The sequence below is a fragment of the Chiloscyllium plagiosum genome, unplaced genomic scaffold, assembly GCF_037043375.1.
Source record: "Chiloscyllium plagiosum isolate Xiang-an unplaced genomic scaffold, Cpla_swu_hap1 HiC_scaffold_27, whole genome shotgun sequence".
Taxonomy (NCBI): Eukaryota; Metazoa; Chordata; class Chondrichthyes; order Orectolobiformes; family Hemiscylliidae; genus Chiloscyllium; species Chiloscyllium plagiosum.
Window position 1 is genome coordinate 40,303,911 of NW_028270165.1, and position 14,035 is coordinate 40,317,945.

Sequence of the window (14,035 nt, forward strand, 5' to 3'; positions counted from 1 at the left end):
AAATGTTACAATGGGTAAGAGGTTTTGGCAAAATATTGTCAGTTAGCAGGTGGAATAATTTTCAGGAAGTAAAACAGAAATCCCAGTCTCCAGCTTTGTGAATCTTTAGAAACTCTTTGGGAAGTGGAATTAGAGGAGAACTGTCCGACTGAGCAGAGACAGTCCAGACACCGTCCCCTTGTTTAAGAGGCCGGGAGATTGACTCTGATATTCTCGGGACATGAACTGACCCGAGACATTGAAAGAATTCTCTGCACATCAGGAATTCAAACCCCTTCTCGGGTTGGGGCCAATGAGAAAATTCGGGAAGAGGCAAAGCACTGAAAGGCTCGATGGCCCCAGTGTAGAAGAGCTAGTTCCTCGTGACATGGATGTGCCTGCAGATGGTGGAATCAGACTGTCCCCATGTCTCCACATTGAATGTCCAAGGCTTTATTATGGAAAGGTAAAACTGATAGAAGACAATGGTAATTCTGGGCGGGGCAGGTTGAATTATGAATTGAATAGTAGCGCCCTCAAAGAGGCTGTGTGAGCGACCCTCGGGCCTGTCTCTGTGTCGCAATTGGTCAGCGCGTTCGGCTGTTAATCAAAAGGTTGGTGGTTCAAAACCACCCAAGGCCGGTGCGTTTCTTTGTTCTCGCTTCTACCGCTTTCTTGGCTGCGAAGATGTGCGTTTTTAATGGTGTCAGGAAAATGTTTCCCAAATGGAAATCTTCTCCACTGAGGAAGCACAAAGGGGTTTCTGAATTGATTGAATTTCTAACGTAAAGGACTGCGGATGCTGAGAGTCCGAGACAGAAAGCGAAACTGCTGGAGAAACTCAGTAGGTTTGGCTGTACCTGGATGAGGCAAAAAAAGAGTTCTGAAATGTCGTCTCTGATTCTCTTTCCAGAGATGCTGCCTGACCTGCTGAGTTGCTCCTGCAATTTCTGTTTTTGTTTCTAACTGAACGTCCATTTCAACTTTCGGGATGAAACAGCCAGATTCGCCATTTGCAGATATTTAATCCTTTCGAAACCTGTCAAGTGATTGGATTCAAACAAACTGTGCGATGAATTACTCTTTCTCAGCTCCACAGGCAGAGAGACCTGGGAAATGAAGCTGTCAGTGTGGTTATATATTGGTGGGCCGAGTGGTGAATGCGATGGACATGAAATCCATTGCGGTTTCCCCACGCAGGTGTGAACCCTGCCGACTACAGTTGAGAACTGTCGTCAGAAAGAAAGGGAGATTGCTCCAACGGTTTTTTAAAGATGCAAATCAGTGGAGGGGTTGAAATATTTCAATCACATTGGGACTGGTCGGGAATCTGCAACCCACTGCCTGTCAGGGTGAACAAGCACATACACACAGAGCTGCTTTTGAGGCTATGAGCCAGGAGTTTGGAAATGAGACTAGAACAGTGAGGGGCGTGAAGTCGTGATCGAAATGAAGCAGGCACCTGAGGATTAATGTGTTTTTTTGCCAGTGAAAGATACTGCTTCACAAAGTTGGTACTATGGAAGGAAAGCAATGACAGTGATTATCTCTGACTGTTCCTCTTGTGAATGTTCCCATTGCTGCGCACGTCCGTGTTAACGTCAGAACTCTGCGCATGGCGGCATCAGGTGCGCACATTGCCAGGGGCGCAATGGATGACGCATCTGACTCCACCGACCATTTTGAAATGCAGCTCACAGCTTCTTCACACACCCCAATTAATCTTTCTCATTGTCCTGAAGCCGGCATAAGGTTTGAATTCCTGATCTGCAGGAACGAGACTCTTTTCACTGTCTCGCTTCAGTAAGTGTCCCTGAGAACATCAGAGTCAAGTCACAGCACTGTCGGAGGAGGGGAAGCTGAAATAGCCCCACACGCTGCTCATGCGCACATTTCACTTTCCCCAACTCACCGCCCCAACCACTGCGGCTCCTGGGAGTGGAAGGGAAACAAACACTAAAACCCAGTCCAAGCTTTGTAAATCTTCAGGAAATAAGAAAACTGTTCATCCCTTCGGGTCTTCCATCATGGCCTGACAGCGTTGATTTTAAATGGCTGTCCAGTCAGTGCCGATTCGTTTTGGCTGAAAAAATCTTCCTTATCTCATCCCAGCATTTCTTGCCACAGAGAACTGTGCGGCAGAGTTCATGTATATATTTCCGTGTAAGGTATTTTGTAAATAACATTCGTTTGCTGGTTGTTTGTATCGGTTATTTCAGGTTCATTAGCCGCTGTTTAAGTGTGTTGGTCGGTTTGTGGGTTACCATGATGCTGAGAGGGTTGAGTTGTCTGGACATCATTTCACAGATGTCTTTTATGTAAAGTAATGTGGCTAGAGTTTCTGCAGACGTTGTGTCTGCTAGTGTCAGTTTGTTGATGTGAAATCGGCACACTGGGTTTATTGGGTAGGCAAAAGTGAGGACTGCAGATGCTAGAAACCAGAGTTTAGATCAGAGTGGTGCTGGAAAAGCACAGCAGGTCAGACAGCTTGCGAGGAGCTGGAAAATGGACGTTTCGGGCCAAAGCCCTTCATCAGGAATAGAGGCAGGACGCTTCCAGGGGTGGCGAGATAAATTGTGGAGTGCTGGGCCGAATGTGGCAAAGAGTACAATAGGTGAATGGGAGTGGGGACGGAGGTGACAGGTCAGAGAGGAGGGTGGAGCGGATAGGTGGGAAGGGAGATTGGCAGGTAGGACAGGTCATGAGGACAGCGCTGAGCTGGAAGGTTGGAATCGAGGAAAGGTGGGGGGAGGGGAAATGAGGAAACTGGTGAAGTCCACATTGATGTCCTGGGGTTGAAAGTATCCGAAACGGAAGTTGGGGCGTTCTACCTCCAGGCATCGGGTGGGGAGGGAGCGTCGATGGAGGAGGCCCAGGACCTGCATGTCCCCGGCAGACTGGGAGGGGGGGTTGAAATGTTGGGCCATAGGGCGATGGTGTTGATTGGTGCTGGTGTCCTGGAGATGTTCCCCCAAGCGCTGTGACTTGATTCTGGGAGGAGTCTCCAGTCTCCCCAATGTAGAGGAGACCGCATCGGAAGAAATGGATACAAAGAAATGATATTGGTGGGAGACTTCTAACTACCGCGGCCCAGTTTCGATTTCCGGGCAGTGAAGCAATTTTCAGTTGAGCTGTCAAAATGCCTCAACGTCTCCCTGGTGGTCTCGTGGTTTGGATTCGGCGCCTTTACTGCTGCGGCCCGAGTTCGATTCCCGGTCAAAGAAGCAACTTTCCGTGCGTATTTTGGCTACCCATTCTCCTCAAATGCGCTGTACAGTTAATTATTGGTCTTCGTAGTCACTGGGTGCTGCAGTGCATAGTGGCTCGTTGAAATAGTGTCCTCATTCAGATTTGTTTGCATATGGAGGGATGATTGCTTCTGTAGTTAAGTTCTTGGTTCGTTTGTGTTGTTTTCCTGCAGACGCTGTTTTGAATTTACCATTCATTGTTCGCTCTACTGTGACATCTGGAAATGGCACTTTGGTGTTGTTCTCCTCTTTTGTGAATTTTATGCCAGTAAGGATTTTGTTGATGGTGTTGTATGTTTCCTCTAATTTGTTTCATTTTTTGATGACAGAAGTGTTTCATGGGTGTTTCGTTGATTTGTTTGTAGGGCTTGTTACTGAATATGAAGTGGGTGGTAAAGCACAGTTCCACGAGATGGACAGTGCTATCTTTGCTGATGAAGTCGGTGCTGTCTTTGTGTCTTTGGTTCTTCGAGTAGTGTCTTCAGTTTTCTTTGGCCACGTTGATGTTAATGGATGTGAGCGGGGCTGTTATGTCAAAGGACATCATTATTCCATCCTCTTCTATCTTAGTGTCTTTGGTGTTCAGGAACTCTTGGATGGAGTAAATGGAGTGGAGTGAATCTTCGACTTGGTGTTTTAGTCTTCAGTAGAGGCCTTTGAGTAGTCTGTATATTGGTGTTCCAAGTAGTGAGACTATGGCCTGAGGGGGGCTCCTGGTTTGAAAACGAGGAGAACAACAACAAAGTGCCATTTTTAGATGTCACAGTAGAGCGAACAGTCAATGGGGAACTTCCAACTAGCATCTACAGAAAAACAACACACACAAACCAAATACGTAACCACAGAAGCAATCATCCCAACACCTACAAACGAAGCTGCATCGGGACATTATTTCAACGAGCCACTACACACTGCAGCACACAGAAATTACGACGAGCACAAGAGAAATACGGAAATAGTGTATTTAAGGAGAACGGGTACCCAATAAACCCAGTCCACCGATTTCTTAGTGATGCTTCCAAGCTGACTCTCAAAAATTCGGGTTGTCCCTCCATTCTTTCCTGGTTGGTTTTTGTGGGTTTTAAAAGCTTTCACAATCCTCTGACTGAGTATTGGAGTTGGGAAGTTATGTTGTGGCTGGAGAGGACATTGGTTAGACGACTTTTGGAATATTGTGTGCAATTCTGGTCTCCCTCCTATCAGAAGGATATTGTGAAATTTGAAAGCGTTCTGAAGCACCTGTGGGTCCTCAAAGGGGAAGAGGCCCTTCTGCTGCCCTGAATGTGGGAAGGCCTTCAGTGATTCCTCCGGGGAAGGCTGTTCTCCGGCCCCAAGTGCGAGATGGCCTTCAGCAGTTCTTCCCACCTGCTGAGACACCGGTGGGTCCACACTGAGAAGAGGCCATTCTTCTGCCCCGAGTGCAGGAAGGGCTTTGCTCTTTTCTCCGACCTACTGGCCCATTGGTCAGATGTCGTTCAGTTGCCCTATGTGCAGGAAGGCCTTCAGCAATTCTTCAGCCCTGCTGAGGCACCAGTCCATCCACACTGGGGAGAAGCCGTTCTCCTGCCCCGAATGTGGGAAGGTCTTTACCCGCTCCTCCACACTACTGAAGCACCAGCTCGTCCACACGGGGGAGTGGGGTTTGGGGAGGCCATTCTGCTGCCCTAAGTGCGGGAAGGCATTCAGCAATTCCTCCTCCCTGCTGAAGCACCAATGTTCCCACACCGGGGAGATGCCCTTCAGTTTGCCCGAGCGTGGGAAGAGGTTCATGTTTTCCTACAACTTGCGGAAGCACCAGCGGGGGCACCAGCGCTCCCAGCAATCAGATCCGACCAGTGACGCTGCCTTCGGTCACCCCCCCCAGGACTGAACCTCCTGCCAGTTCTGACACTGGGTGCAATGGGAGAGTAGGTGGGCTGTTTTGTTTTCTGCTAGACTGCAATAGCATCGCCCACACCCCATAACTACAACTCAGGGTTAGCTCAGGGTTAGCACTGTTGCCTGATGGCACTAGGAACCCAGGAATAATTCCACCCTTCGGGGCCTGTGTGCAATTTATGGAGGGTAGGAAAGTGGATCTGAGTAGGTTACTCTTCGGAGATCAGTGCAGATGTGTTGGGCTGAAGGACCTGTTTCCACATTGTAGGAGTTCTACGATACTATGAGCTTTGCTTTCAATGGACACTGCTGCTCATTGAGCCTGGGACTGCACATTGCCAATGAAATGATCCAGAGAAACCTAAGACCGCACAGGTTAGTTCATTCAGCCCGTCGAGTCTACTCTGCCATTTGTTAGTGACAAAAGTAGGGCAGATGAGATTAGCTACAGTGTGGAAACAGGCCATTTGTCCCAACAGGTCCACACCGACCGTCCGAAGAGTAACCCATCCAGACCCATTTCCCTCTGACTAATGTACCTAACTCTATGGTGAATTAAGCATGGCCAATCCACATAACCTGCACATCTTGGTTTTATGGAAGGAAACAGGCCCACCCAGAGAAAACCCACGCAGACACTGGGAGAATGTGCAAACTCCTCACAGACAGTTACCCAAGGCTGGAATCAAAACTGGGTCCCTCGCCACTGTGAGGCTGCAGTGGTAACAACTGACCATCTAACTTTTGCAACCCGTAGTAGGCAAGCAGGAGGCTGGGAGAATACAGCAAGCCAGGCAGCACCAGAATGTGGAGTCGTCAGCGTTTTGGGTATTAACCCGTCTTCAGGACTGACACGTTGACTTCTCCATGAGAAACGATTTACTGGAATGTTACTGGAGGTTGGAGGATTTGAGCTCCAGGGAGAGGCTGAATAGGCTGGGGATGTTTGCACTGGAGCATCGGAGGCAGAGGAGTGACCCAGTAGAGATTATACAATCATAAGGGGCATGGACAGTATAATAGACAAGGTCTTTTCCCTGGGGTGGGGGAGTCCAGAACTAGAGGGCATAGGAGTAGGGTAAGAGGCGAAATATATTAAAGGGACAACTTCTTCATGCAGAGGGTGATGTATATATGAAATGAACTGCCAGAGTATATGGGCCAGGTGCTGTCAAATGGGAGTAGATTAATTTAGGATATCAGGTCAGCATGGACACGTTGGACCGAAGGGTTTGTTTCCATGCTGTACGTGTCTCTGACTATTGGTCCTGATGTAAGTTTAAAATAGAGTCCAAATAACTTTGAATAGTTCAATCTTGTTGAGCTCACCTCCTGAAAAGTTTCAAATGAATCCCTCTGAGCGATACTGTTTAAACATGCTGAGTTGCACAAAGTATCCCATCAAGTTCAACACAAACCCAGAGTTGAAGAAGTCAGAAGTCAGAACACCAAGGGGACCAAAACTCATCACAATATTCCAGGTGCAGCCTCATCAACGTCCTGTTTGACTACAACATAATTTGCCAACATCTATACTCAATTCCCTCATTGATGAAGGACAGTGTGCTGAAACATTTCTTCACTGCCTTGTAATCAGAGATATAGGACCTACTTTAAACCCTGCACAATCCAGCTACTGGGTGCCCAGAAGCAGAGTAGTGCTGCGTGAGTGTGCTGGGCACGTAACCCAGAGGTCGATGGGTCAAACTCGTGTGATGCTATTGCTCAATGTCTCTGTAAGGTGCTTTCACTTGCAAAGATGCTCTGTTCTGTATCCTGCCTTTGCATCTGCTTCCCAAAGCTTCTTCAATGGGGCAGTGGTAGTGGCATCAATCGCCGGGAGCTGGAGGAAGGAGGGTAAGGCTGGAGACTGGATTTGCAGCATCTGTGGAGAGAAAACAGTTAATGTTTTGAAATCAGAAAAGTTTTGAAAGACCACTGGACTCAAAGCAGCAACACTGTTGTCTCTGCATAGATGCTACCAGAACTGTTGGTTTCTCCTGAAACTGTCCTTTTTAGGGCAGGAAATCTACCATTCATGAACCCTGCATGCATTTATGCACGTGTGCACACACACACACACACACACACACACACACACACACACACACACACACACACACACACACACACACACACACACACACACACACACACACACACACACACACACACACACACACACACACACCTTGTGACTCCAGACATACTTTCATGTGGTTGACTCTCAACTGCCTTCTTGCATGGAGTCACAATTACTCTGTCCAAGGGCCATGAGGGACAATGAGCAAATGTTGGATGTGCTCGCAATCATCACATCCCACAAAATATTTTCTCATAACTGAAATATTAACCATAGATTAATGAAGGACAGCCAAAAAACGTGCTATGGGAAAGTCATGCCCAACTAACCTGATTTGCTTATAGTTATATATATTTTTTTTAAATCCTCTTCAGAGAGGACATTGATTACACCACTGTTGGAATACAGCATGCAATTCTGGGCTCTCTGCTACAGGAATGAGGTTACAAAACTTGAAAAGGTTCAGAAAACATTTACAAGGATGCTGCCAGGGTTGGAGGGTTTGAGCTAGAGGAAGAGGCTGAATCAACTGGGTTCATTTTCCCGGAAGTTTTGAAGGGTGACGGGTAGTTTTACAGATGTTTATAAATTCATGAGGGCATGGAGAGGGTAAATAGGAAAGGTCTTTCACCTGGGGTGGGAGAGTCCAAAACTAGATTGTATAAGTTTTAAGTTATTGGCAAATGGAGTTTAATATAGCTAAGTATGAGGTCTTACATTTTGTATCGTCAAATCAACGTAGGATTTACATGTGAATGGTAGGACCCTGAGTGTAGTTGAACAGAGGGATTTTGACGTTCAGGTTTTGGCACACAGGACTTCATCAGTGATGGCATTCAGTTTAAGAAACCAAATTAAAGGAGAGATATGCACCAAATATTAACGACTACCAACAAGCACCAAATCTGTTACATATGCAGTATTTTGAACCAGGAGATCTCGGGTTGCGGGTTATTAGCTCCTAGAAAATGGAGTCGTGGGTAGACAGGGTGGTGAAGAAGGCTTTTGGCATGCTTGCTTTCATTGGTCAGAGCATTGAGCACAGGTATTGGGGCGTCTTGTTGCAGCTGTCACACATGCCACACAACAACGATAGACGTGGCGCTGCCCCCCTCTGACTGGCTGTCCCTTTGAATATCTGGGAGAAGATTAGACCCACCTGCCTGTGTTTGGCTCATATGTACTTATCCTAATAATTTTAAACATTGTAACATTACCTGCATCACCACTTCCTCTGACAGTTCATTCCACAGATGAACCACCTTCAATGTAAAAAATCATTGCCCCCACCCGCACCCCGTCCTTTTTAAATCTTCTCCCTCTCATCTTAAAAATATACTCCCAAATTTAGAACTCCCCTACCCTTCGGGAAAAGACACCGGTTATTCACCTTATCCTTGTCCCTCATGACTTCATAAACCTCCATAACCTCCACCCTCAAGCTTCTACACTCCAGTGAAAAAAGGTCCCAGCCTATGCCCTCTATAAATCATTCTGGCAACATCATAGTTAAAAAAGGCGAGCTTTAAGAATTGACTGAAAGGGCAGTGAAGATTCAACCAGCTGACAGTGGATCTGAAATCACGTGTAGATCAGACCAGGTTCGGACAGCAGGTAACCAGAAACGTTTTTACAACAAACCACAACGGTTTCATCATAAGACTCTTAATTCCAGATTTATATTGAATTCAGATTCCACCATCTGCCGTGGCAGGTTTTGAACTCAGGCCCCAGAACATTACCTGGGTGAATAGTCTGGTGACAATAAAGTCGGCCATCACCTCCCCAGAACACATTAGCATATTGTGTTTAGAGGTAACTGAGGAGCAAGAGATTTCAGTAGCTGCTAAGTTGTTGATGTGACACAAGGGAACATCAGCACTCTCAGTAATGGCACATACTGAAGCCAGGACCCTGTTTCAGAGGTAAGGGCTCGGGAACCATAAGAAACAGGGATTGGAAAATGCCATACAACCCCTTAAGCCTGCTTCTCTATTCAATAGGATTGTGGCTGATCTGACATTCCCCACATGCACTTTCCTGCCCTTATCCTGTAACTGTTCATCCCCCGACTGATCACGAATCTACCGATCCTAGTTTTAAATGTGACATGAAGGCTGTCAACAGAGTTACTTGGATGGGGGAAAGTGTGGGGTGGGGGTCTCAGGTCGAACTTGGGGACTGAAACAATGACTTCACACTTCACGATATTTAACTAAGGGAATGTTTATAGTTGATAGTTAAAATTTCCTGAAGAAGGGCTTATGCCGGAAACGTCGGTTCTCCTGCTCCTTGGAAGCTGCCTGACCTGCTGCGCTTTTCCAGCAACATATTTTCAGCTCTGATCTCCAGCATCTGCAGTCCTCACCTTTTCCTAGAGATTCCCATGAAGTCTCACAGAGTGACACAGATGTACAACACGGAAACAGACTCTTCGGTCCAACTCGACCATGCAGCCCAGATATCCTAACCTAATCTAGTCCCATTTGCCAGCACTTGGCCCAAATCCCCATAAAATCTTCCTATTCGTATACACATCCAGATGCATTTTAAATGTTGTAATTATGCAGCCTCCATCACTTACACCAGCAGCTCATGTCGTACATGCATCACCCACTGCGTGAAAAGTTTGCCCCGTAAGTTCCTTCTATATCTTTCCCCTCCTCTCCCTAAAACTATGCCCTCTAGTTCTGGGCTCCCCCATCCCAGGGAAAAGAACTTGTCTATTTGCTTTCTCCATATACCTCATGATTTTATAAACCTGTATAAGGTCACTCCTTGGACTCCGATGCGCCAGAGAAAACAGTCTATTCAGCCTCGCCCCATAGCTCAACCCTCCAACCCTGGCAACATCCTTGTAAATCTTTTCTGCACATTTTCTAGTTTCGCAACATCTTTCCGATAGGAAGCAGACCAAAATTACATGCAATATTCAGAACGTGGCCTGACCAATGTTCTGTACAGTGGCAACATGAGCTCCCAACATCTATCCTCAATGCTCTGAACAACAAAGGAAAGCATACCAAACGCCTTCTTTACTATCCAATCTGCCTGCGTCTCTACATTTAAGGAACTATCAACCTGAACTCCAAGGTCTCTTTGCTCAGCAACACTTCCAATGAACTTACCATTAAGTGTAAAAGTCCTGCTCTGATTTGTTTTTCCAAAATGCAGCACCTCATATTTATCTACATTAACCTCCATCTGCCACTTCTCAGCCCATTGGCCCATCTGATCAAGGTCCCGTTGTAATCTGAGGTAACCTTCTTTGCTGTCCACTACACCTCCAATTTTGGTGTCATCTACAAACGTACTAACTATACCTCCTCAGTTTACATACAGATCATTTATATAAATGACAAAAGGTAGCGGACCCGGCAATGATCCTTGTGATACACCATTGGTCACAGGCCTTCAGTCTGAAAAGCAACCCTCCATCACCACCCTCTGTCTTCTTTCTTCTAGCCAGTTCTGCATCCAAATGGCGAGTTATCCCTGCATGCCATGAGATTAAACCTTGCTCACTAGTCTCCCAAGAGGAACATTGATGAACGCCTTCCTGAAGTCCATATAGATCAAGTCCATCGCTCTGCCCTCATCAATCCACTTTGTACTTCTTCAAAAACTCAATCAAATTCGTGAGACATGATTTCCCAAGCATAAAGCCATGCTGACTATCCCTAATCTATTCTTGCCTTTCCAAATACATGTAAATCCTATCTCTCAGGATTCTCTCCAAAACCTTGCCCATTACGGATGTCAGGCTCACCGGTCTATAGTTCTCTGGCTTTTCCTTACCACCTTTCTTAAATAGTGGCACAACGTTAGCCACCCTCTAGCTCCGGCATCTCACCTATGACTATTGATTATAGAAATATCTCAGTGAAAGGCCCAGCAATCACTTGCCCAGTTTCCCACAGAGTTCTAGGGTACTCCTGATCAGGTCCTTGGGATTTATCCACTTTTATGCATTTCAAGATATCCAGCAATTTCTCATCTGTAATATGGGCATTTTTTCAACATGCCACCATCTACTTTCTCACATTCTATATCTTCCATGCCCTTCTGCACAGTAAACACTGATGCACAATTTCCGTTCAGTATCTCAGCTCCCCCGCCCCCACCACTCCCCATCTCCTGCAGCTCCACACAAAGGCCGCCTTGCTGATCTTTGACGGGCCCTATTCTCTTTCTTGTTATCCTATTGACCTTAATGTATTTATAAAAACCCTTTGGGTTATCCTTAACTCTATTTGCCAAAGCTATCTTATGTCCCCTTTTTGCCCGCATGATTTCCCTCTTAAGTATGCTCGTACTGCCTTTATACTCTAAGGATTCACTCGATCTCTCTGTCGATACCTGACATACGCATCCTTCTTTATCTTAACCAAAATCTCAGTTTCTCTAGTCATCCAGCATTCCCTACACCTACCAGCCTTTCCTTTCAGCCTAACTGGAATATATGTGTCTGGACTCTTGTTATCTCATATTTGAAGGCTTCCCATTTTCAAGCAGTCCTTTAACCTGCGAACATTTGCCTCCAATCAGCTTTTGAAAGATCTTGCCTAATATCTGAGTCTTCCTCAATTTTAGAACTTCAACTTTTTGATCTGACCTATTATTTTCAATCACTATTCTAATAGAATTATGGTTGCTGGCCCTTAGGTTTTGCACCCTCGCCAGTATGTACATCCACATTGTGAATTAGAAAATTTCCTTGTACACAATTAACAAATTCCTCTATTTGGCGGATAAGTAAATGGGCAGGAGTACACCTTGGGTCCACTCTTCCTTCATTTCCATCAACCCTAAACCCATTCCCACCCCAATAGTCCAACGGCACGTTCGCCTGCAACTGCCGAATGTGTGACACCAGCCCATTTAGCTGCTCCCTCCTCACTATCCAAGGGCCCAAACTTACCTTCCAGGAGAAGCGGCACTTTACCTTCACTTCCCACAACCCAGTCTACTGCATTTGCTGCTCACAATGTGGTCTTATCTACAATGGGGAAAACGAAGCGTAAACTGGGTGACTGCTGCACAGAACATCTACGTTCTGCCCGCAAAAAAGATCCTGAGCTTCCAGTTGCCTGCCAATTCCACACCCCGCCCTGTTCCCTGGCCAACATCTCTCTCTCAGGTTTACTGTCGTGTTCCAGCGAAGCTCAGCACCAGCAGAACGAAGAGCACCGAATATTACACTTGGGGACCATACATCCCTCCGGTCCCAATTTCGAATTCAATGATTCTAGAGCCTGAAATCCATAGTATCCTCGTCCCTTCCACACACACCAAGCCTTGATATCACATAGTCTCTCATTACACACTACCTATTCTGAGCCACGAACATTCTCCATTCACCCTCCCACGCAGATCGTTATCAATTCCCTTTCCTATCCAACAGTTCTTCACTCGCTTTGGGGTCTGTCCTGATCTATCATTTACTGCACCCGCCTTACTCCCACAATATCTCCTAGATATAAACCAACGTTTTCCCAATCACCATCAGTTCTATAGAAGGGTCACCGGCAACTACTGTGTTTTTTGTTTCTGATACAGCGTCCGCAGTTCTTTCAGCTTTTTATTGAGATAGAATTGGAAATTGTTTCGAGAGAAAGAAGGAGAGGGGGGAGAGACAGAGCAGACATGAACTGTTGATCTCCGTTATTACTCACAACGCAAAATCATTGTAGTGCGATCACTTCCCTTAAGCATGAACAGAGGTCACCTGCCATGCGTGAGCTTGTGGCGCAACGGTGGCGCGTCTGACTCCAAATCAGAAAGTTGAATATTCAAATCCCATTAAGCTCGCTAAAATCAACTTCTTACATTTCAAATCAAGAAAGGAGTCGGTTCTCTCCGTTTCTGTGTTGAGCCAAGTCTTCTTTCTGGAAACTTTCAATCACACGTGAAGTTTTGCTGTCAATTTGATTTGTGAACACTGTGTCAGGGGGGTGCTGTGCCCATTGTCTGGGTAAATGCTCAGCTCCCCCAGTTCATCACGGGATTTAGACACAGCCCCCTCCCGCTGGGCAGCCGCTTCGTTCAGTTGGTGACAGCGCGGTGTGAATAACGTCATACTGATATTTTTACAACATAATCTAGAGACTCCCAGCTTTATGTTTTAATCTATCAGGAGAGTGAATGCGAGTTCAGATAGAAATGTTTCCCACCAACAGCATATCCTTTCCTCTCACTGGACACAGTTAAAATTATCTTTATTCAACAGAAGGAGCGGAAACTACAGTCTGGCATCCTCTCTCCACATTCACGTTCAGCCTGAATTTTATAAACGGTGTCAGTAAAATCCAATGGCGGACACTGATTTGGTTCAGTCGATTTTTTTGCCAAGAGTAATTCACCGAGAGGATGCTGCTGTGTAAAACAGCGTGGGGAATTACTGCAGGGCCTCCTGCGCATGGGACACACCGCAACTGATGTGTTTCACCTTCACCAGTTTATTCCTATCTCGGAGAAGAGAGGTTTGATGATTCGGATCATAGCAGCCAGACAGAGGACAGGAGAAGAGCACTCAGACCTTCACAAGCTTGTCACCACAGCTGGATCATCGTGGCCCATGTATCAGTATGGGATAGTAATCTGCATCTCCTGACTGGAAGCACAGCAAATTGGAGTGCTGGTGGGACTATCACACAGGAGAAAACGGCTTCGACCTATCAACTGGAGGTCCCAATGCGCAACTCCGCTCACCTCAACTGAATAACTGTAAACAAATTACTCAGTGATTCAAAGGAATACTCAGTTTTGAATCTGCATTGTGTCATGGACCTTCGAGAATGATGTCAAAACACCTTCATTGCTGTGATGGAGTATCATGTTGGGCAGA